Source organism: Microtus oregoni, unplaced genomic scaffold (assembly GCF_018167655.1).
Source record: "Microtus oregoni isolate MIOR12 unplaced genomic scaffold, Mior012 000011F_ref0000422, whole genome shotgun sequence".
Taxonomy (NCBI): domain Eukaryota; kingdom Metazoa; phylum Chordata; class Mammalia; order Rodentia; family Cricetidae; genus Microtus; species Microtus oregoni.
Window position 1 is genome coordinate 15,647,372 of NW_024543070.1, and position 21,611 is coordinate 15,668,982.

Below are 21,611 nucleotides of genomic sequence, written 5' to 3' on the forward strand. Positions count from 1 at the left end.
AGGGACAATGAATGTTGCCGAATTCTGTAGGGAAATAGATAGGCTTTCTCACCTCTCAACCTTGCTATTGTTGTTGTTATAGACAGGGTCTTTCTACATAGTCCTGGCTATCCTGAATTATTAGTATTGTCATTATTATTATTGACAGGGTCTCTCTACACAACCCTGGTTGTCCTGGAACTTCCTATCAGACCAGACCGGCCTTGAACTTAGATATCCACCTGCCCCTGTTCTCTCCCGAGTGCTGGGGTTAAAGGGTAAAGGTGTGCACTACCACTGCCCAGCAGTTTTGTTTTTTAAACAGGGTCTGACAATGAAGCTCTGATACTCACTCTTGAGGTAACTTGGAGTGGATACTAATTTACAGCAATCCTCCTGCCTCTGCTTCTGGAGTGCTGGATTTAGGCACACAGCATTAAGGTCAACTAGTATTTCTGGTTTGCTTATTTGATTTATTTATTTCCTATGATGCCCAGGCTGGCCTTGAGATCATAGTAGTCCTCCTGCCTCTGCTTCTCAAATACTGAGATTTCAGGCATGAGCTATCAAGCCCAGTAAAGTTCCTTTGACCTACTGACTAAGCATCTCCCAGGGCCCTGTCAAATACACCAAGCTGCTTAAAGAACACAGGCGGCCCAGCTTAGGATGGCTCAATGGTTTGCTTCAAACTGCAAAACATTCCAAAGCAATATAATATGTCTACCAAAATAAGTAGAAAACATATTTCCTCCTTTCTAATTGTAGTCTTTCCTGAGCTGTCAATATGCAGACAGATCTTCTCATGACATGGGGAAGTTACCAGCACACCAAGGAGCTGGTGCTACTGTGATGTTCAGTAAAGTAGGTGTATTGAGTGTGCCTTCAACCTCCAGTGGGTTTGTAGGAATGGAACCACCACCGTCAGCTGGGAGTCTACATATTTTTCAGCTTTCCCAAGTAACAGTGTTCTCCAGAAGAAATCAAAATTAAGGTGGGAAAAAAAATCTCTATTTTAGACCATCATTCTAATAATATTATTATTTTGTTGTTGTTCTGGTTTGTTTGTTTTTTCAGAAAGTGTTTGTCCTGGAACTCACTCTGTATACTAGGCTGGCCTTGAACTCAGAGAGTTCTGTCTCCCTAGTGCTGGGATTAAAGGCCTAGACACTTCCCTGCCTATATTCTTATAAAAGGTAATTCTAACTTGCTAGGTGGGAATACTGTAGCTCAAGAGAACTTGCCTTGTACTTTCAGACCCTGTCTGATTCCCCACACCAGCAGAAGAAACAAAAGAGGAAAAAGACAACCCAGTGGAGTCCAGACCAGACTCCTCACTTCTGAGAGTTCCTGCCTACCTGTTGGCATCTAATCATTTTCCTGATTTCCTGTTTCCTAGAAAGAGAAATTTAGGTGGTAAATTTCTCAGCTTATGTATCTGGAAAACTACTTTTATTCCTTAATCTTTATATTCTTTTTCCTTTCTTTATTCTTTTTCGAGGTAGACTTAAGCAGTCTGCTCACCTTGGCCTCCAGTAGTTGGGACACTCAGCTTGCACTACTGCATTTGGAATTCTTCACTTCATATTTTGATTGATAGTTTCACAAGGTACAAAATTCTAAACCTTACTTTCCTCGCTTGACCACCACTGTTCCCAAGACGTACGAGGGTTGCCAGGTCCAGGTCGCTGAATAACAAGTTTCAGGGCTAGGGAGATAGCTCAGCTGGTAGCTCAAATGACAAGCTCTTTTTGTTAGCTTCCATGTGGGGGCTGGGAGTTGAACCAGAGTTCTCTGAATGAGCAACAAGTTCAAGTGCAGTTAAGCCCTGAGCTATCTCTTCAGTCCCTGCTTTTGTACAAAACAAATGCCTCCCTTCTTACCAGGCCTCCGAATACCTGGAGAAACAACTGGGCCGTTATCCTCATCAACACCAGGGGCTAGTGGCTTTGTCTCTCCACTGAGCTCGCACAACACCTACTGGGTATCCCCACAGTATGGCTATTGGTTTACACTGCTGGCTCTTCTGATAGATTATGAGCATGAAGAATTGGGAATTCATAGCCATAGTGAGTGCCACTCCACAAATATGTGTAGTTAAACAAGAATGAATGAATGGTCATTGAGGATTTTTTTTTACTGTTTCTTGTTTTGTTTTTTAATGTATCTGTGTCTTAATTAGGAGTGACTACCGCTGTGCTGAAACACTATGACCAGAAGCAACTTGGGGAGAAAAAGGTTCATTTCACTCACAGTTCCATTTAACAGTTGAAAGCAGTGAAGGCAGAAGCTCTAACAGGGCAGGAACCCTGGAGGAGGCAGGAGCTGATGCAGAGGCCATGCAGGAGGGCTGCTTACTGGCTTGCTCCTCATGACTTGCTCAGCTTGCTTGCTTATAGAACTCAGAACCACCAGTCCAGGAATGGCATCACCTACAATGGGCTGGACCATGCCCCATCAATCACTAATTAAGAAATTCTCTACAGGTCTGCCTACAGCCCTGTCTTAAAGCAACATTTTCTCAACTGAGGCTCCCTCCTCTCAGATGACTATAGCTATGATAGCTTGTCTCAGGTTGACATAGAAGTAGCCAGCACAGTATGTCATGTGCATACATGTGTGTCTGAGTGTTTGCCTGTGTGGGCATGTGTATGTGTAAGCCTGAGATTAACACGTGGAGTCTTCTTAATAGTGTTCCACATGTTGATTGAGGAAGGTGTTTCAGTTGAACCCAGGCTTTCTGATACAGCTTGTCTGTCTAGCCAGTTTGCTCTGGACATCCTGTCTTCACCTTTTAGGAGTTGGAATTGTGGGCAGGCCACCACACCCACAAGGACATTGGTCCTCGTACTTGTCACCTCAAGTGTTGTAACCACTGAGTTCCTTCCCTACTATGCATATACACACATATGTTATATGTATAAATGTTTTGCCTGCATACATGTCTGTGTACCACACATGTGCCTAGTGCCCTCAGAGCCAGAAGACAGTGTTGGATCCCCTGGAACTGGAGTTACAGACCATTGTGAGTTGCCATGTGGCTGTTGGAACCAAACCCATATCCTCAATTAGAACAGCCAGTGCTGTTAACTCTGAGTCACTGCTCCACCTCACCCCACCCTGGGTATTTTTTACTGGCGTATATTCACTCTATATTGACGGTTTCATAAAGGTATTTTCATACAAGTATATCATGTTCTGTGAGCTATTTTTTTTAATGAAATGATACAGTCAAGTGCCAGGTTGGTAGCACATGCTGGAAGATTGATGCGAAAACACTGGGTTTAAAGCCAGCCCGCGCTACACCTCTCAAAGGACAAAGACATAATCAGTGAGAAAGTGTTTGACAAATGCCCTCACCAGTTGGCACATGGTCCTTCGAAGATTCAGTGGTAGGGAAAAGGGCTGCTCTGGGAGACAGATATGCCATTGCCATATTCAAGGCACAGAAAAAGCCCTTACTGTTTCTTGTTCAGAATCTGTCTCCTGTGAGGACAGGGACCAGCTCTGCTCACTGCTGTTCCCTCCAGAAAATAAAGATAGCTTAATAAAAACCTGATGAATGGGGGGGCAGGGCAGAGTAGGTACTTGTCTTTCATCTCAGCACCTGGGAGGCAGAGGCGGCCTGCCTGGTCTGCATAGAGAGTTCCAGGCCAGTGTTACACAGTGAGACCTAGGCTCAGAAAAGGAAGGAAAAAAGGGAGGGAGGGAGGGAGGGAGGGAGGGAGGGAGGAAGGTAGTGAAGGAGTGTGTATCTCAGTAATAGAACATTTACCTAGCCTGCACTTCAGGTACTAGGCTGGATTCATCCTCCTGCCTCCACCCAAAAAAGTTAAATGAACACCTAATCCAAACAAATCATATGTATTATGCCACCAAGAAAACTGACAGGAGGGTTTAGGAAATGGCTTAATATGAGAGCCTGAGGCCCTAAGCTACGGTCTCCAGTCACTGTTCGTCAGGTGTGGCTACATCTACAACCCCAGGGCTAGTGAGGCATAGACAAGCCGCTGGTCCCTGCAGCCAGCCAGTCTGGCTGAGTCAATAAACTCTGGTTGAGAGAGACCCTGTCTCAAAAGACACAGTGAGGAGTAATTAAGGAAGACATCTCACGTCAGACTCTAGCCTCCACATATAAGCACAGATGCGGTACATGCACTGACATGCGTATGAACACATACACATTAACAGACGACCACACACACGTGGACACACACACACATGTACTCCCAGAAGCACAGAAAATCTAACAGACAAAAAAAGTCCTATAATGTTTTACCATCCTGGGAAGAAGAGGGGTTCATCATCTCTCTCCTCCCCACCCCTACCTCTAACAGCCAACCAAAACCTCTCAGTACCCCTCTCCTCCCCAACCCCATCCCCCACCCTGTCCAGGTACAAGCAGTCCCCTTGGATTACCTTGCACGTTAATTCCTAGGACTGTCTAGCTGATCTCCTTCAGTGTCTCTTTGCTTGGAGGTGGCTGCTAAGGAGGGAACCAGGGTCTCCTGCATGCTGGGCTAGTGCTTGGCCACCACACTGAACTAGAGCATTAGCCTGAGCTTCTGCTCCAGTCTGTCTCTCAATCACCTGATCTCCTGCCTCCTCTTCCTCTGCGGCAAATGTCATACAGGCCCACCTTCTTCTTCCTCTGGTCCTCTACTGGACCTTCATCACCATATTTTCCTTTATATAACGCTCTCTCCTTTGGCCTAATGACCTTGATCTCTGTTCTCTTTGAAGTATCACTTTTGTACCTTCTGTTCAGTGCCCAAAGATATCTTCTAAGGCTCCTAATTAAATTATAGCTCCTCTGACGGTTTTCAATTGCAGAATTATTATGAATCATTTTGCAGTGCTGGGGATTGAACCCACAGTTTTTCGCTTGCTAGGTTATACCCCAGAATTGTTTATTTGTTTTTTTGAGATAGGATATTGCTATATAGCCTAGACTGACCTAAATGTTGCAATGCAGTCTAGGTTGCTGCTGCCTCTCAAATGCTGGGATTACAGGCACGGCCCACCACACCCAGTAAAAATTACTGCTAGTGCTGTCTAGACTCCCTCATGGGCACATCAGCTCATTTACACTTCTCGTTCTGCTGATGCAAGCTGCCTGGTGTCTCAGCAGAACAGAGCTAGCAGGATGTATAGCAAATGCACCTTATCCGGCATGTTCCCCGCACCACTTGCTGGCCCAGTCCACCTCTCCAGCACCAGCTGATTTACATTTATTTACTTGAGTACTCGTCTCTGGTTTCATTTTTGAGATGGAGTTTTCCTGTCTGATTTCCTAGTGCTAAGCTTACAGGAGTGTACCACCCTGCCAGACCCAGATCTAGTTAATGCTTTCTTCCTCTAAGCTACCTTCATTAACAGCATCAGGACCTCCTCCTCTTCCCAGCTTTAAAAATCTAAGTAGTGCTGTGGAATAATCCTGTACACTGCGAATATATGTTAACTCTCGCTGGTTAATAAAGAACCGACTGACCAGTAACTAGGACAGTCAAACTGAGAATGCTGGGAGGAAGAAGGGAGGAGTCAGAGGAGTCACCAAGAAACACAAAGGGAGCAAGACATGCTGGTGGAGAGGTAAAGTCACGAGCCACGTGGCAATACATAGATTAATATAAATGGGTTAATTTAAGTTGTAAGAGCTAGTTAGTGGGGCTGGAGAGATGGCTCAGTGGTTAAGAGCATTGCCTGCTCTTCCAAAGGTCCTGAGTTCAATTCCCAGCAACCACATGGTGGCTCACAACCATCTGTAATGAGGTCTGGTGCCCTCTTCTGGCCTGCACATATACACACAGACAGAATATTGTATACCTAATAAATAAATATTAAAAAAAAAGAGCTAGTTAGTAATAGGCCTGAGCTACTGGCTTATAATTAATACAAGCCTCTGTGTGGTCATTTGGACCTAGTGGCTTCAGGAAAGAAACGTTCACTTACAAAGTAGTACTTATTGCAGCCAATTGAGTCATGATGGATGCCTTAAGCAAGTCACCACCAAGTTGACTTAGGTTTCCTTCCAACTAACCTTGGGATTTCTTGATGGCAAAGAGCTTATAATGTCCCATTATTTTATTCACTCATTTGTTTGTTTGTGGAATAGGGTCTTAATAGGTGGACCCTAATAGCCTTGAACTCATTATTTGGCCCTAGAGATCTTTGAAGTCATGATCCTTCTTCTTCGGCCTTCAAGTTAATTTCTTGGACTACAAGTACGTGTTACCACCAGGCCTAACATGTAATGACTGGCTGAGGTTTACTGCATAGGCTAGGTTGGCCTTGAACTAGAGGGCAATTCTCCCACCTCAGCTTTCCAAGTACTGGAATTAGAGGCACAAATAGCTAAAAATGTCCTACCCTGGTAGATTAAAATTCAAACATGACAGCATTCAGCAAGCAATGAGGAACAAACACATCTGGGGTAAATCCTGCTGTAAATTATTGACTGTGTATTTTGGGGCAAGTCATTCCAAGCCCCCAAGCTTCAGTGCTCTTCTGTGTACACTGGGCTGTTGCTGCTACCACTGCTGCCGCCATGTGGGTTGTTGTGATGGTGGAAAGGGTGATTTGTGCATCATTTTGATGTACACAATTCAGTACTCATGACCCCTTAGGGTTCTCACTGCTTGGTTAGTTGGCAGAGACACTCCAATCCCTGATCTTGGATTTGAACTTTTGGCCTTGACTTTAATTCTTTTAGTTACAGAGGGAATCTTATGAACAAAGACTTTCCCCCAGGCCCTGCCTCTGTACCCACCCTGGCTACCCAAAGCATATGTCTGTAGGCAACAGCTGGAGACCAATGTGCCATTCAGGTACATCTCAGGTCCCACTCTGTTGACTTCCGTCCTCGGCATTTCTGGATGCAATGCCCCATGGTCTGACGTGTTTGTTCTGTGAGCCTGCCTGAGCCTTTATTTATTGCTGCCACGGTGGTGCAAAGGCAGCGCATGCTCATTGTTTTTTTTTTTTTTTTTGGTTTTTCGAGACAGGGTTTCTCTGTGGTTTTGGAGCCTGTCCTGGAACTAGCTCTTGTAGACCAGGCTGGTCTCGAACTCACACAGATCCGCCTGCCTCTGCCTCCCGAGTGCTGGGATTAAAGGCGTGCGCCACCACCGCCCGGCTATGCTCATTGTTTTTAAGAGGTGCTAATGTACAATAGTGGAGAAGAAAGAACAGAAGTCTTAGTCCCTACCCCAATTGCCATTCCTATGCTTTAGAAGAAGCCAACTAGTAGTTTCTCCTGTGTATTCCCAGAAAATATTATGGTTTTAGAAACACATGCATACACACATACACACACATACACACATACACACACACAAACACACACACACACACACACACACAGAGTGCAATGCCTTGTTTTAAATTTCCTAAATAATCAATCTTTCTCCTTTCTTCATCCCCTTCTCTCTCCCTCCATCTCTTCTTCCCTCTCTCTCCTCTCTCCCTCCCTCCCCGCTCAGTGTATGTATATGTGTATACGTGTGCACGTGTGTGTGCCTTAAGCCCAGGATGAACTCCTGATGCTCCTAGGATCACAAATGTGTACCTCACACCCCTGCCCTACAACACAATTATCCTGAGCATTTCTCTATATCCACATTTCACAGGTCCTCCACCCACTGGTTAATGGCCACAGATTTCATCAGCACCCTCCAGATGGGCATCTATTAATAGACTGCTGATACTAGAACATTCTAACGAACATCCTTACATGCTGAGAGCTCTGCGGACTAAGTCTTCGATGCTTCTGTTTGCTACATCAGACTAGACACTAGGAGAACCTTCTATTTCGGTTCTACTTTCAGGTTCTGTCCTTGGACGCAGAGCTCAATAATGCGTGCACTTTCTCACTCAGTGGTCAGCAGCGGGCCTACGTCCCTCCTCACCTCAAAACAGAAGAAAACGGTCATGGGGCTGCTGCTTCTCAAACCTGCTCTGTGGTGTGTCACAGAGGCAGGCTTCTCCCTTTCTCTGGAAGCAAGGGGGAAATCCTGGACGTGAAGAGGAGCACTTCAGAAACCAGCTGTGTTCTCTCAGGTGAGCCAGAGGAAGGCCCTGAGAAGGAAGGAAGCAGCTTTTGGTTCATGAGACACAGTCCCAGCTGTTCTGTTCCCAATGGGGCCAGAAGGATATGAATGTGACAACGAAAAGGGTGTTGTGACGCGCTTCAGACAGCGGCTCACAGGGAGTCAGCAGTGACGTGGCACTATTGTCCCAGCCCACATCTGTCCACTCCAACGTGTCCTTTCCCAGGCTAAGGACAGGATGGGCCACAGGAAGTAAAACTGTGACACTCAGCTCAACCCAACTCACCACGCCCACCCCAATCCCCACCTGCCAGCTCTGATCACATCCCAGAGAGGCTACAGGGCTGGGGCGAGGCTAGAGCAGAGGCAAGGGCTGGGGCTTGGGAGCTCACTGACCACCCTGGGACCTTTGGCGAGTCATCAAACTATCTTGTCAATAAAAAGCCACACCAGCAGTCCTTGAGAGCAGGATGTACACTAAGTGCCCAACACAGGACATGGAATTGCATAAGCAGTCAATAAATATTTGATATTTGCTTCAGTGCTATTTCCTTCTGACCTCACACTGTACTAACTCAGAGGAGGTGATCAGCAAGACAGTCATCATTAATTTACTCCTTCATCGTCAGTCTTGGAGATGGAACCCAGGGCCTCGTGCACGCAAGCCATGTATCACAGAGCTATATTCCCAGCCCTTTTCTTCCTTTTATTTGGAGGCAGGGACTTGCTAAGTTGCCTCAGATGGCCTTAGACTCCCGCACCCAAGGGATCCTCTTGCATCTGCTTCCTTCACTGCTGTAACTTCAGGGTCCCGCTGCCATATTTGGTTAGTTTCTGTGTTGTTTGTTTTTGTCTGTTTTGGGACAGGGTCTCACTGTGTATCCCTGGCTGGATTGGAAAACTATGTAGACCAGGCTGGTCTTGAACTCACAGGGATTCTACTTCCTTTGCCTCCCAAGTGCTATAACACCCAGAAGTGTAGGTTTTTGTTTTGTGTGTGTGTGTGTGTGTGTGTGTGTGAGAGAGAGAGAGAGAGAGAGAGAGAGAGAACGAGAGAGAGAGAAAGAGAGAGAGAGAGAGAGACCATCACACATATAGTCCAAATAGGCCTTGAACTTGGTATATATTTAAAGATAACCTTGAGGGGTTTGGAATTTAGCTCAGTGGAAGAGCGATTGCCTAGCAAGCAAAAGGCCCTGGGTTCGGCCCTCAGCTGGGGGTGGGTTGGGAGACAAAAAGATGTGGAAAACAAACAAAAAACCAATAACAAGGTAACTGAAGACGGCCTTGAACTTCTGCTCTTTCTGCCTCCATTTACCAAATGCTAGGATTACAGGTATGTGCCACCATTACAGACCTAGTCTATACAGTGCTGGGGACCAGATCCAGAGCTTCATATATTAGAGGCAAGTACTCTCCCAAATAGGCTATATCCCCAGCTATTCAGCTCACTTCTCCTGCCCCTGTTCCTCCTTCTCCATCTCCCCTTTCCCCAAGAAGTTAAGAATATTCTGGATATTCTTCCTGCCCTGAATTATTCCTAGCACTCAATCACATAAGGAAAGTTTGGACTCCGTGTCCCAGAACACAGGCCTTTACCTCAGAGTTTCTGAAAAGAAACCCAAGGCTTTGGAAAATCAGAAAAATTAGGAAAAGAGATGGATGCATTCTGTCGATGACTATAGAGAGAGAATTCACTGCATTGGAAACGGAAGGCAGAGGCCAGGCTTCTGCTTCCTCAGCCCCTCACCTCACTGGCTTATTTATGCTCCACCCCCCAAAGCTTGCCTGCCCACCCTGCTGAAGTGGTCTCCACACCCAGTATTCCGGAGCACCACTGAAAAGCCGCAGCCTACCTGCACTCTGAGCTCAACACCATACATGGAACACTTGAGTTCACTCTCTCTGTGCCTGTCTGAGCTTTTCTGAATTCTGGCACTCTCCTGTTACACTCCTCTCTCCCATCTGTCCTTATGGCCTTCATTTCATCTCCAAAATCTATATGTTGGGTGGCTAGAGCGATAGCTCAGGGCTTAGGAGCACTGGCTGCTCTTCCAGAGGGACTGAGTTTGATTCCCATCACCCTCGTAGCAGCTAACAACCACCCGTAGCCCCAGTTCTGGGTACCTGACACCCTCTTCTGGCCTCTGTGGGCACCAAACATATACATGGAACACAGATATACATACCTGTAGGAAAAAAGATTTGTGCACATAACATAAATTTTTTAAAAATCCATACATTGAATTCATATGTAAAAGTTCTAGTCATTTGTAATCTAGAATGTGATCATATATATAGAGACTGTCAAGATGAAATTGTGAACTGTGTTAAAATGGGAACTCCAGGGTGGGCCCTCAACCAATATGATTAGTGCTTTTCCAATAAGAATTAATCAGGACGCAGACAGACAGAAGGCCATGTGAAGATACAAGAGAAGACAACTATCTAAAGCTCAATGGAGAGAGAGTCTCAGAGGAAAGTAATCTAGTTAGAACCCTCAGACTTTTGGTCTCCAGAAATAAAAATTAGTAAATTTGTGGGGTTTGGTTTTGCTTTTTGTTTTTTGAGACAGGGTTTCTTTTTGTAGTCTTGGCTGTCCTGGAACTCACTCCGTAGACCAGGCTGGCCTCGAGCTCACAGAGATCCGCCTGCCTCTGCATGCACAGCCACCACCAGGCAATTTCTGGGTTTCGAGTCTCTCAGTCTGTAACGTTTTGTTATGGTGATCCCAGCAAGGTCACTCATCCCTAGAACACAGGCAGCACTCCCAAGGTGGCCCACATCCACCAGCCTCCAAAGCTTTAGCTACAAGTCTCTCTCCAGCTCCTGTCACAGGTCAATGTGTCCACACAAAGACCCAGGCACACCATCCGTCCACACCCCAGTTCCACATGAGGTGACAATCTGACCACACTCCCCTCCCCCACTGCTTGCTAGTCCTTAAACTAGAAGAGGTCTAGAACCACAGACTTACAGAAGGTCAGGCCAGCTCCCTGCTTTGCACTTGTGTGGCCTTTACTGAAAAAGCAAACTCCTCAGAAATTCCGATTCTCCTTAGAAATTCAATCGCAGATTCTTCCTAATTTCTTGCCCCTTACCAGCGCTATCTGTGTGGCTACTCCATGGATGTTGTCTGTGGTTGCTTGGAGAGAGGGTCTCCCTATGTAGCCTAGGCTGGCCTCAAACTTGCAAGCCTTATGCCTCAGTTTCTCAAGATTACACTTCCACACCTCTCTCCACCCTCAGAGTCAACAAAAGAACATCAGCTTGTTTCAGATTTACCATCTGTTGCCCAGTGATTTACTTTGTATTCTGTTTCCCCCACAAAGTAAATACTTTGACAGATTTCTCTCTCTCTCTCTCTCTCTCTCTCTCTCTCTCTCTCTCTCTCACAGGGTCTCACTGTATCTCTGGCTGTTCTGGGACTCACTATGTAGATCAGGCTGGCCTCGAACCTGCCTCTGCCTCCTGAGTTCTGGGACAGAAGAAAAAATAAATATCCCTCGAACATGCCTACCTAGGACTATACAGCTCCATTAGCGTACTTGCCTACTGTACATGGAACCCTGGTTTGATCCTAGGGGACCACAGAAATCCAGCATGGTAGTACATACCTGTGATCCCACCCCTGGGCCAAAGAGGGGTTACCAAGCTACCAAAACCCTTTTGGCCCCTTCCAATCTCTTCCTTACATCGTCCCAGGTTAAAAAAAAAAAAAAAAATCAAGATAGGGCCTTGGTTGTCCTAGAACTCTCTGTGTAGACCAAGCTGGCCTTGAACTCAGGGATCAAAGGTGTGTGCCAACACAAAGGCTTTACCTGGGGATGGCATGGCGTGGCATGGCGTTTAGCGTCCTCCCCCTCTATAAGAGCGAAAACCTTCAGGCTCTTCAAGGATATCAGTAGTAACAATCATCATGGTATTTAAGATGGTTCCCGGCTTTAAACTCCCCGCAAAGACCGTTCACAGATCTTAAAAGAAAACGCAAAGTATTAACCACAGCCTTCAAAGGCCTTCCATGACCAGGTCTCTTCCTGTCCTGGGCCTTCTCTCAGAAAGTCAACCTCCAAAGTCAGGGAGTCCCTTTCCATTTCCCAGGCCAAGCTTACTCTCCCTCTGCCCCAAACGCTTCTCCTTCAGGCAACTGCTACAGCACCTCGTCACTCTGGGTCTCAGCTGAGTCACCAGCTCTCACTCCCCACCCATCCCCCAGCTCAGTCTCTTGTTTTACTGCCTGAGAGCCTGTCACTCTGAACAAACCCTGTTTGCAGCCAACAAACACCTTGCCTAAAGGGAGTGCTCACAGCACCCAAACTAAGTCAGGACTGTCCCATCCTTGACCCTCCTGCCTCCACCTCCCAACTGCCGGGTGACAGACATGTGCCACCTCACTGAGCCCTCTCATATTTGTTCCAGCAAGTCTCCCTCCCCTCTCCACCCCTGGAAAAAAAGCTGTGGAGTCAGATGGGGCAACACTCAGCTTTTTATATTGGCGTCAGGGGTTCAAAGTCATGTCTCTGTGATTTCTCAGCAAGTGTGCTAAAGCTGAGTTATCTCTCCAGATCCTTGGTTCTTCTTCTTGCTACCTGAGATGCAGTCTCATGTAGTCCAGGCTGGCTCAAAATTGACAGACAAGGCTGGCTTTGAACTCTCAATTGTCCTGCTTTCACCTCCCAAAGGCTAGGATGACAGAACAAGTCTTCTCATGTTTGCCTGGGACCTCAGTGTAGCACAGGCAGTTAAATAACACCGGAAGTATTGTGTAATCACTTTGGAAAGCTTAATCTGCATTCAACATACAACTACAGATTTATACACATATTCAAGGTATGTTTTGGGAGGGGTGCTGGGGATCAAACACTGGGCTTCACAGAAGAGACAAGTGCTTTACCACTGGGCCTTTTCCTAGTCCAAAAGGAGTACTTTTTTATATATATACTTATTAATGTGTATGAGCGATTTGCCTGCATGGATGCATAGCTGGTACCTACAGAGGTCAGAAGAATTCATTGGATCCCCGGAATTGAAGTTATAGATGGTTGTGAGCTTCCATGTTTTGAACCCAGGTTTTCTGGAAAAACAAGTGTTCTGAATCATCTCCCCAGCCCTTGTTCTTTTTCTTTTCTTTTTTAACCAATAGCTGGCATGCCTTTAGGGCTGAAGGGGTTTTGTTTATTTTCAGCGTGAGACAGGGAATTGTGTTTCCCAGGCTGGGCTCACACTGGCTGTGTAGCTACAGATCACACTGGTTCTGCTTTTCTGCGATTTTGGATCAGACGCAGGGTTTCCCGCATGCTGGGCAAGCACTTCTCTCACTGAGCCGCATCTCCAGCCCGGGGAAAGCTGTCTCTGAATTGGAACTGGCTATACAGCTATGTTCATTTTGTGAGAATTCCCAGGGCTGTACACTTGTGAGTGTGCCCTACTCTGAATGTACTTATGTTGAATCGCACGAAACTGGCATTTTTATACATGAGAAGTGGGTGGATACTGGCAGTCACATATGGTCCAACTTACACATTATACTTCAATAAAAAGATTACTTATGAAGAAAAATCCCTCTGATGGAAGCAGATTTGAAAAAAAAAATCCCTGCCTAGCTGAACTGCTTTCTATATGGTTCTATAAAAACTGATTTTGAGTAAATCAGGTTTGGTCTCCTTGGCAGGTGGCCAAGAGGCTAAGGGTCATTGTAAAATCTTCCCTGGGGCCCAAGGTTTCTGACTCTACTAAAGCCACCCCCCCCACCTCACCCCCTGAAACAAGGCCCAGGTCCACTGAAGGAGGCAGGAGCACCCTAAATGTATAACTTGTTCCCCAGGCCTAAGGTATCCAGGGGCCCAAAACATACAGAGTGATTACTTGGGGTCGCTTGACTTAACAAACTCCTTGCTTGGCATTGTGAGCCTCCTGGCCTTCCCGATTTCCCCTGGTCTTGAAAAAAGTTCATCTCCTTCCACCAAATCTGTAACTCTCCGCCCCCCCCCCCCCCCCAGCTTTAACCCCTTCTGGCAGTCATTCCAGACTCTTCTCACTAGACTAAGCCTGATGCAAGCGAGGCCCTCCTCTAAGGCAGTGACTGCAGCATCCTCAGGATCTGGCCTGGTGCCTGGTTAGCTGATGTGGCATGAATGGATGCGGGGTAGATAGAGGGTCCAAAGTATCGCTGACCAGTCAAAAAGAAGCCAGCCCTCATTTCTCCACGGAAAGTCAAGCCTACGCCTGTGGAGCGTTGCTGACTCCTGGGTTCAGACAGGCAGTCCAGTCCTTCTGTAAGCTTCAAAGGGTCCCATTCTACTGTGGGAAGAGCCTGTTACGAAGGAGATGCTTACTGAACTAGCCTGTGCAATAGGGATCCTCAAGCACAACACACACATTACAGTGGGGTTGCTCACCTTTAACCCCAGCCCTAGGGAGGCAGAGGCAGGTGGATCTCTGAGTTCGAGGCCAGCCTGGTCTACAGAGTGAGTTCCCGGGTATCCTGGCCTACACAGGGAAACCTTGTCTCAAAAAGCAAACAAACAAAAAGACAATGAGGTTGCTGTGACTAGTTCACTTAAAACCACTCAACAATTGAGATGCATCCTCAGGCTAGTTCATTCAGGCATTCCATCACCTTAGACAGAGTCTTAGGTGAATCAAAAATTTCCGCAATTTGTAAGCAACAGCAAAGTACTAGCTGGGCTTTGTTTCTCAATTTTACATATTATTATTATTGTGCATGTGTCTATAATATGGGGGGGGGTGCATAGGGTACAGCACACATGTAGGGGACAACCCCAGAGAGCTATTTCTCTTCTTCTACCACGAGGCTTCCTGAATAAAATCCTAGCACCCAGGATGTTGAGGTAGGAGGGAATGGAAGCCAAATAATCTAGACAGGCCTTGTACTTACTCTCTGCAGCTCATGCAAGTCTTGGGCCGGGGCATCCTCCTGCCTCGGCCTACCCAGTAGCTATGATTCCAGGCCTGTATCACCAGCGCCAGCTAAAAAGAGTGCTTCTTTACACACATTTACACTGCATGCCACTGCCCAGTTTGGCAGAGTGAAAAGAAAAGACCTTAGTGGATTCTGGGGGGGGAAAGAATAAAATAAAATGGAAATTGTACTTTAAAGAAGTCCTCGAGATCAAGATATGGCGCCGCAGTCAAGAGTCGACAGAGTAGCTACTGTTCTTCGTGAAGACTCAGATTCCGTTTCCAGCACCCACATCAGGTGGCTCGCAACCAACCCCTACAACTCCAATTCAGGGTACTCAATGCCTCTGGCCCCCCCCAAAAAACCAGGCATGCACAGAGTACACATACACTTACACATGTACATACACATAAACAAAAATAAATAAACCAGCATTTGTTTAGTGCTCTTTAGGAAAGGGGAAAACTAATGGCCGTAGCCAAGTCCACTATCCTCAAATTTTGCCCTCTACAGGGAACAACTAGAAGATCACAGAGAAGCTGTATAGCTGGCTCCAGGCCAAGTCAACTAAAAAGCACATGGCACTTAGCACTTGCATGGCACTAGGCAGGAGACGGCTGTGTCTTGAACGGGAGCCTAAGAGACTAAGGACTAGTGGGCATGTTGACACACACCAGAATACCTATACCGGGGAGACCGTGGCAGGAAAATTTCCAGTTTGAAATCAGCCAAGGCTATATAACAAGACCTTTCTCAAATAACTGTCCCACTTCCCTCGCAAAACAAACCAAACCAAACCAAACCAACCAACCAAAAAAAAAAAAAACAAAACAAAACAAAAAAAAAAACAAAACCAAAAACATTCAAGGCCAGGACTGCAGATAATGTGCCTACTGTGTGCAGCACTGGGTTCCATTAGAGACTGGGTATTTAAAGGCAGTCACACTGGTCTTGAACTCCAACTCGATCTACTCCTGTTGAACCAGGCTATCTGCTAGCTCTCAATCTACCTGCCTCAGCATCCCAAGACTTGGGATGACAGATAATCTGCCATCATGCCTCGCACCACACTACTAGGACTGCCCTGTGTATCCCAGCCTGGCCTGCATCCTGGACTTCTGGGCCACAGGGACACTTTCCCAGAGCCCCAGGCTGCGCCCTCTCACCTGCAGTCTTACTTTGTATGTGCTGCTGATATTAACTATAATTACACCACTCTTTGACCAAAGAATGACTAATTCAATGTCTCTCCCTTATTGAACTGTTCTAATAGAAGATGCGGGCACAGGGAGCTCTGCTTCTGTTGCTTAGAGTTTGAGAAAAGCTGGAGAAACGTCCACGGAGCACAAAAATGTGGGTAAGACAAACGACTTTGTATTACTCCCCCCTGTTCTTCTCTGCTCACATTGAGTATAGGCTCCACGAGGACGGAATAGTGTCTGTCTCTTCTAGCCCATAACCTCAGCATCTGGTAGTGGGTTTGCTCTAAAGGAACTATGGAATAATTTTAATGGAATTAACACACACATAAGGCGATACCTCAGACTTCTTAGCTCTTCTCGTTCTTTTTGAGACAGGCTCTCCTTGTGTATAGTCCAGGCTGCCTTCTACTTCACTGTGTCTCTTAGGCTAGCCTTGAACTCTTGCCTCAGCCAACCCAGGGCTAAGACTGCCAGTGTTAGTACTCGGGCTTGTGTACTGGCCTGACCTTGGGGTCTGCGTCCTCAGCTGTAGCCACTAAGAGCACCACCTGTGCACAGTCACTATGTTCCCTTTCAAAAGGGCCCTGGCCTTCTTCCATCTCTTTCTCTGTCTCCATCTGTCTGTCCTTCTGTCTCTCTCTCTCTTTTGTCTTCTGCTACTCCTGTCCCCAGACCCAGGTCTTCCCCTCCCCTTTTTCCCATTCACTTTCCAATAATAATAATAATAATACCCCTCCACCTGCGCTCTGTCCAGAGGCATCTTTCTCTCTCTCTCACACCGCTGTTTTCTAAATTACAAAGGCCAGGACTAAAGGGGTGTGTCACAATGGCAGGCCTTTCCCACCAACCCCTGCCCCCTTCTTTTCAGCACTAGGCGTTGAACCTAGGCTATGGCTGCCTGCTCTCCCACTACACTGTACCTCAGGTCTGTTTCAGTTTTCATCTGGAGGCAGCCTTCTCTAAATTGACCAAGCTGGCTTTGAATTCACCCCATAGCTCAAGCAAGATTTAAATTTACAATGTTTCCACTTTTGGCTTTCTTCGTAGTTAGGATTCCAAGCCCATACCACCAACCTTGGCCAGGATAGTTTTCCAAAGATACATTACAGGGTCTGGGCATGTAGATCAGCTCTAGAGATCTTGCTATTATGTATGTCTGAGTGCAGGGTTTGATCCTCAGCACCACAAACTACCATTACCACCATCAGACACGCATTTTAAAGCAATACAGATGAGCTAGGTGGTTGTGGCAAACACCTTAATCCCAGCACTTGCGAGGCAGAAGCAGGCAGATCTCAGTGAGCTTGAGGCCAGTCAGGTGATTTACAAATCAAGTTCCAGGACATACATGCCTTTCATTCTGGCACGAGGCAGGTGGATCTCTGAGTTTGAGTCCAGCAAGTTCTAGAACAGCCAGAGCTACTGAGAAACCCTGTCTCAAAAAAAAAAAAAAAAAAAAAAGAGGCAGTGGTAGCACACCTTTAATCCCAGCACTAGGAAAGGTTGAGGCAGGGATGGGGGGGTACCTGTGATTTCGAGGTCAGCCTGGTCTACAAAGCAAGCTCTAGGAACAGAAACCATGTCTTGAAAAACAAATAAATAAATCTAAGCAAGGTGGTAGTGGAAATGAGCTGAGGCAGAAGGAGTTGAGGCAGTTGGAGACTAACCTGGGCTACATAATAAAAGACTTGCAAAACAAAAACAAAAGCCAAAGTAACAAAAAGGAGACCCCAAGGGTGAAAACACACTGAGGTCAGGGGCAGCAAGCAGTAAATGTTGCTTTGTAAATGGCTGCCATTGAATTGGAACTGCTGCCTCTCCTCCCTCTTCAAATGAATCTCCTGGAAGTTGTTGATAAAAGGGGAGCCCAGAACTGAAGTCACTGTCTGGAGGTGATGAACTGCCCTGGTACCAGGGCTGGCTGGAATGACTTATCAACATAGGCAGGCTGAATGGTTGTTAGAATCTGATGCTAGCAAAACAAACAAATAAAAACAGGCAAACAAACAAACAAACAAACAAAAAACCACACAAAAAAAAAAACCCAGAATGTTATTTCAGAGGAAACCACTGGCATTTTTGGAATGAGCTGTCAGTTGACTTGGGACAAATCTCTGGCACGTGCGAAGCCTACCAGCTGCCCAACTGTAAGAGCAAACGTGAGGGCTTCTACCTTCTAAGAAACAAATGTTTTGATTCCCCTGTCATCTTTCATTCTGTCTTCTCCCCCCCCCCCCACACCCCAACATCAGCTCCAGGACTGCTGTTGAGTTAAAATCAGGTGTTAAACCCACTTAGCACACCTCATCCTTGCTCATCAAGTTGTGGCTGAAGACTTTCTGTTCAAGTTGTCCACGTGCCAGGCTTTTGCTAATGTGTGGTGGTGCCTCCACCCATGACGCCTCTGCTTAACACATGCTCTAAAACCTTCCGTGGACTCGCTGGTCAGCCCTCAGTTGCAATTCAAAACCACAGGCTGCTTTCTGAGACACTTCCTGCTACCCAAATTGAAATCTGCCACCCATGGGGCTAGGAAGATTTAAAAAAAAAAAAAAAACTTACTTTGTGTGCAGGCTTGTTTTATGTCCACTTGGCAAAGCTTAGAGTCACTTTATAGGCAAGAACCTCCATTGAGAGAAGACCTCTATAAGATCAGAGATCTGATTTTTTTCTAATTTTTTTCTTAACTAATAATAATTTTAAAAAATGATTGATGGGGGAGAAAACAGCCCATTGTGGATGGGGCCACAACGGGGCTGGTGGTCCTGGATTCTGCAAGACAACAGGTTGAGCAAGCCATGACAAGCAAACCAACATAGCAGCCTGCCTCCATGGCCTCTGCAGTGGCTCCTGCCTCCAGGTTCCTGCCCTGGCTTCCCTCAGTGAACTGTGACTCAGGACATCTAAGTCAAATAAACCCTTTCCTCCCCAAGTTGCTTTTGTCATGGTGTTCCATCACAGCAATAGGAACCCAGACTAAGCCTGAAGAGCCAAGTCTGGATTCCCAGAATCCATCTAAAAAGCCACACATCTGTAATCCCGGTGCTGGGGAGACAGAAACAGGAAGGGCCCTGGGCCATCTAGCTAAGCAGTGAGCTTCAGGTTCATTTGGGGGTGGGAGGGAGCGCCTGTTTCAAAAACCAAAGTGAGAGGCTGGAGGACTGGCTTAGTGAGCAGTTAAATCTCCTGCTGCTCTTGCTGAGGACTCAGGTTCAATTCATATCATCCACATGGAAACTCACAACCACCTGTAACAGCACTCCAGGAACTCGGCACCCTATTCTGGCCTCCAAAGGTACCAGGCATGCACATGGTTTCCATACATACATGCAGGCAAAATAGTCACACACATAAGGAAAAAGAAATCTATTTCTTCTAAGGAGCTGGAAGAAGACACACAACAGTACGTCGGTTCTCCACACGCGTGTGCACGCCTCCCCATATCCATACAAGCGCCTCATTTCCATGACCTCCAAGAGGGCTGACTTCTCTCTCAGAGCACCTGCCAGTGCTCTAACTGCGTTCATTCTGTCTGTGTCCTAAGACTGAGTGGGCTTCACAAGGGAGGAAGGGGCATCTGTCCCCCCTGAGCCCCAACCACTGCAGAGAGCAGCACACAAGCAAATGGATTCTTCACAACTGCTGTCAGTGCCTCTCAGGCATTATGATCGCACAGACCCTGGGGATGAAGGAGGGGGGCACTGGAGCTCCTCCCACTCCCCACCTTAGGCTGGGCATTCTCCTTCCTCAAGACAGGGTCAGAGTGGAGCCCTGTCTTCTGGTGAATTCTTTTACTGAAGGAAACAGGACAACATTCCTTTCCCCTACACCCTCCACAGACTGTTTAAAAAAAGGAGTCATTTATTCTCATCTTTGTAATCCAGTAAGGACCATGGGTGAACACCAGCCAGAAAAAGTGCCATTGTTTAACTGTTTAAATGACAAGAAACAGGTTTCTAGGATCCTGATGGTGGAGAGGGGATTGGTCTCAAGGTAGAGAAACCTTGAAATTCAGCACAATTACTAGCCCTTCTGTTCACCAGGTACAGGACTTTTGGCCTCAATTTGTAGATCTGACAAATGGGAATAGTGATAAGGACACAGGAAAGTCCCTAAGTTCTCCCTCCTTGGCTTTGGGTGGAGGTTGAGGGTCCGTGGGAATAGTCTGTTCTAGCTCCATGAACTGAGTAATCTCTGAGACGTGAGTCCGAGCGGCGAGAAGGATTTTTATGCTAGGACACAATGACCTTGAGCAGTCCTAACGGCTTTTGACAGAGCCCCAGCCCCAAGCCAGACCTCACCCGTGGGCTATTGGTTCCTCCGACAACAGCCAAGCACAGCCCTATGATGGCGTAGGAGGAAAAAGATAGCCTCACAACCCATGAAGGCTAAACACCAGCAAGATGTACCTCGCCGGCATCAAAGCCACCCCTACTCCAGGCTCCAAGGAGACTACAGACTTCCCGGTTACTGGGCGGAGCTGGGCCTGATGCTGGAGCGCCCAACTTCAGGAGTCAGGCCTAATGGAGGGGCTTCTCTTTTCACCGGCTTCTCCCCCCACCCCCCATCAAAGAACGGCTCTCCGGCCATTTCCATTCTCTGTGAGGCTCAAGAGTCCTGTTATTTAATATCGTGGCCACCCCAGCAGCATCCTGCCAAGGCCTGCTCCACCCATCCACCTGGCCAGTTCACCACTGTTCCCTTTTCTTTTTTAGAAGGAACAATCGGGAAAACTGCCTTCTGCAACAAAAGGCACGGGGCCGCAAGATTACAAAGGCTAGCGTCTTCTTAGGACTGGAAAACGACAAGGGCGCGAGTAGTGAAAGGGGCACCTAGCCAGGGCAGCAGAGGGCGGGCGGAAGCCCGGGGCACTGCGGACATTACTCTGGGGCGGGAGAGAGGCGGGGTTGAGAGGTGAGGGCCAGGCCTCTGGCTGAGTGGACAGAATCGCCCCGGGGGGTATTGGAGCCGGAAGAGGCCTCGGCCCAGATACTGTCCACACCCAAGAAATGGGAGGAGGAGTGGTCTGCACTTAGAAAGAGAGCCAGACGCACTCAGCAACACCCACCCTACCCTTTTTTGAAATAGACAAAGACATTTTCTTAATTTTTGGCGAATGCGGCTGGAAGGTCCCTGCCCCCGACGTCCCCAGGCGCCACTGATCTCGAAAAGAAGAAGGTTCCCAGTAGGGGTCCTCTCGCTTCCCCTCCCCATCGCCTGCGGCGACAAGAGATATGCTGATCGAGGTGTGTCCTCCCCCACCCCGCTCTGGGCCCAGAATCCCGAGGCCGCAGCGCCCCCCACCCTCTAGTCACACCGACGGTTCCTGCCCAAGCCCGCAGTGGCGTGAAGGTGGCCTTTACCTCCTCTTGCAGGCTGGGAGGAGGGTACAACCCACGCAGCTGAGCCAGCTGCAGCTGTCGCCGCCGCCCTCCATTCATTAAAAAGAAAAAAAAAAAAAGG

The 21,611-nt window shown here is 47.2% G+C and overlaps 1 long non-coding RNA gene across 2 annotated transcripts in view; it reads right to left on the bottom strand.

Moving 5' to 3' along the window:
• The window catches only part of LOC121453136, a 99,558-nt gene extending 77,952 nt beyond the window's left edge, over positions 1-21,606 (bottom strand). For both annotated transcript variants that reach the window (XR_005974974.1, XR_005974973.1), the window contains exon 1: positions 21,512-21,606. This is a non-coding gene — a long non-coding RNA (uncharacterized LOC121453136). The remainder of the gene's footprint in view (positions 1-21,511) is intronic.
• Positions 21,607-21,611: the final 5 nt, after the last annotated feature.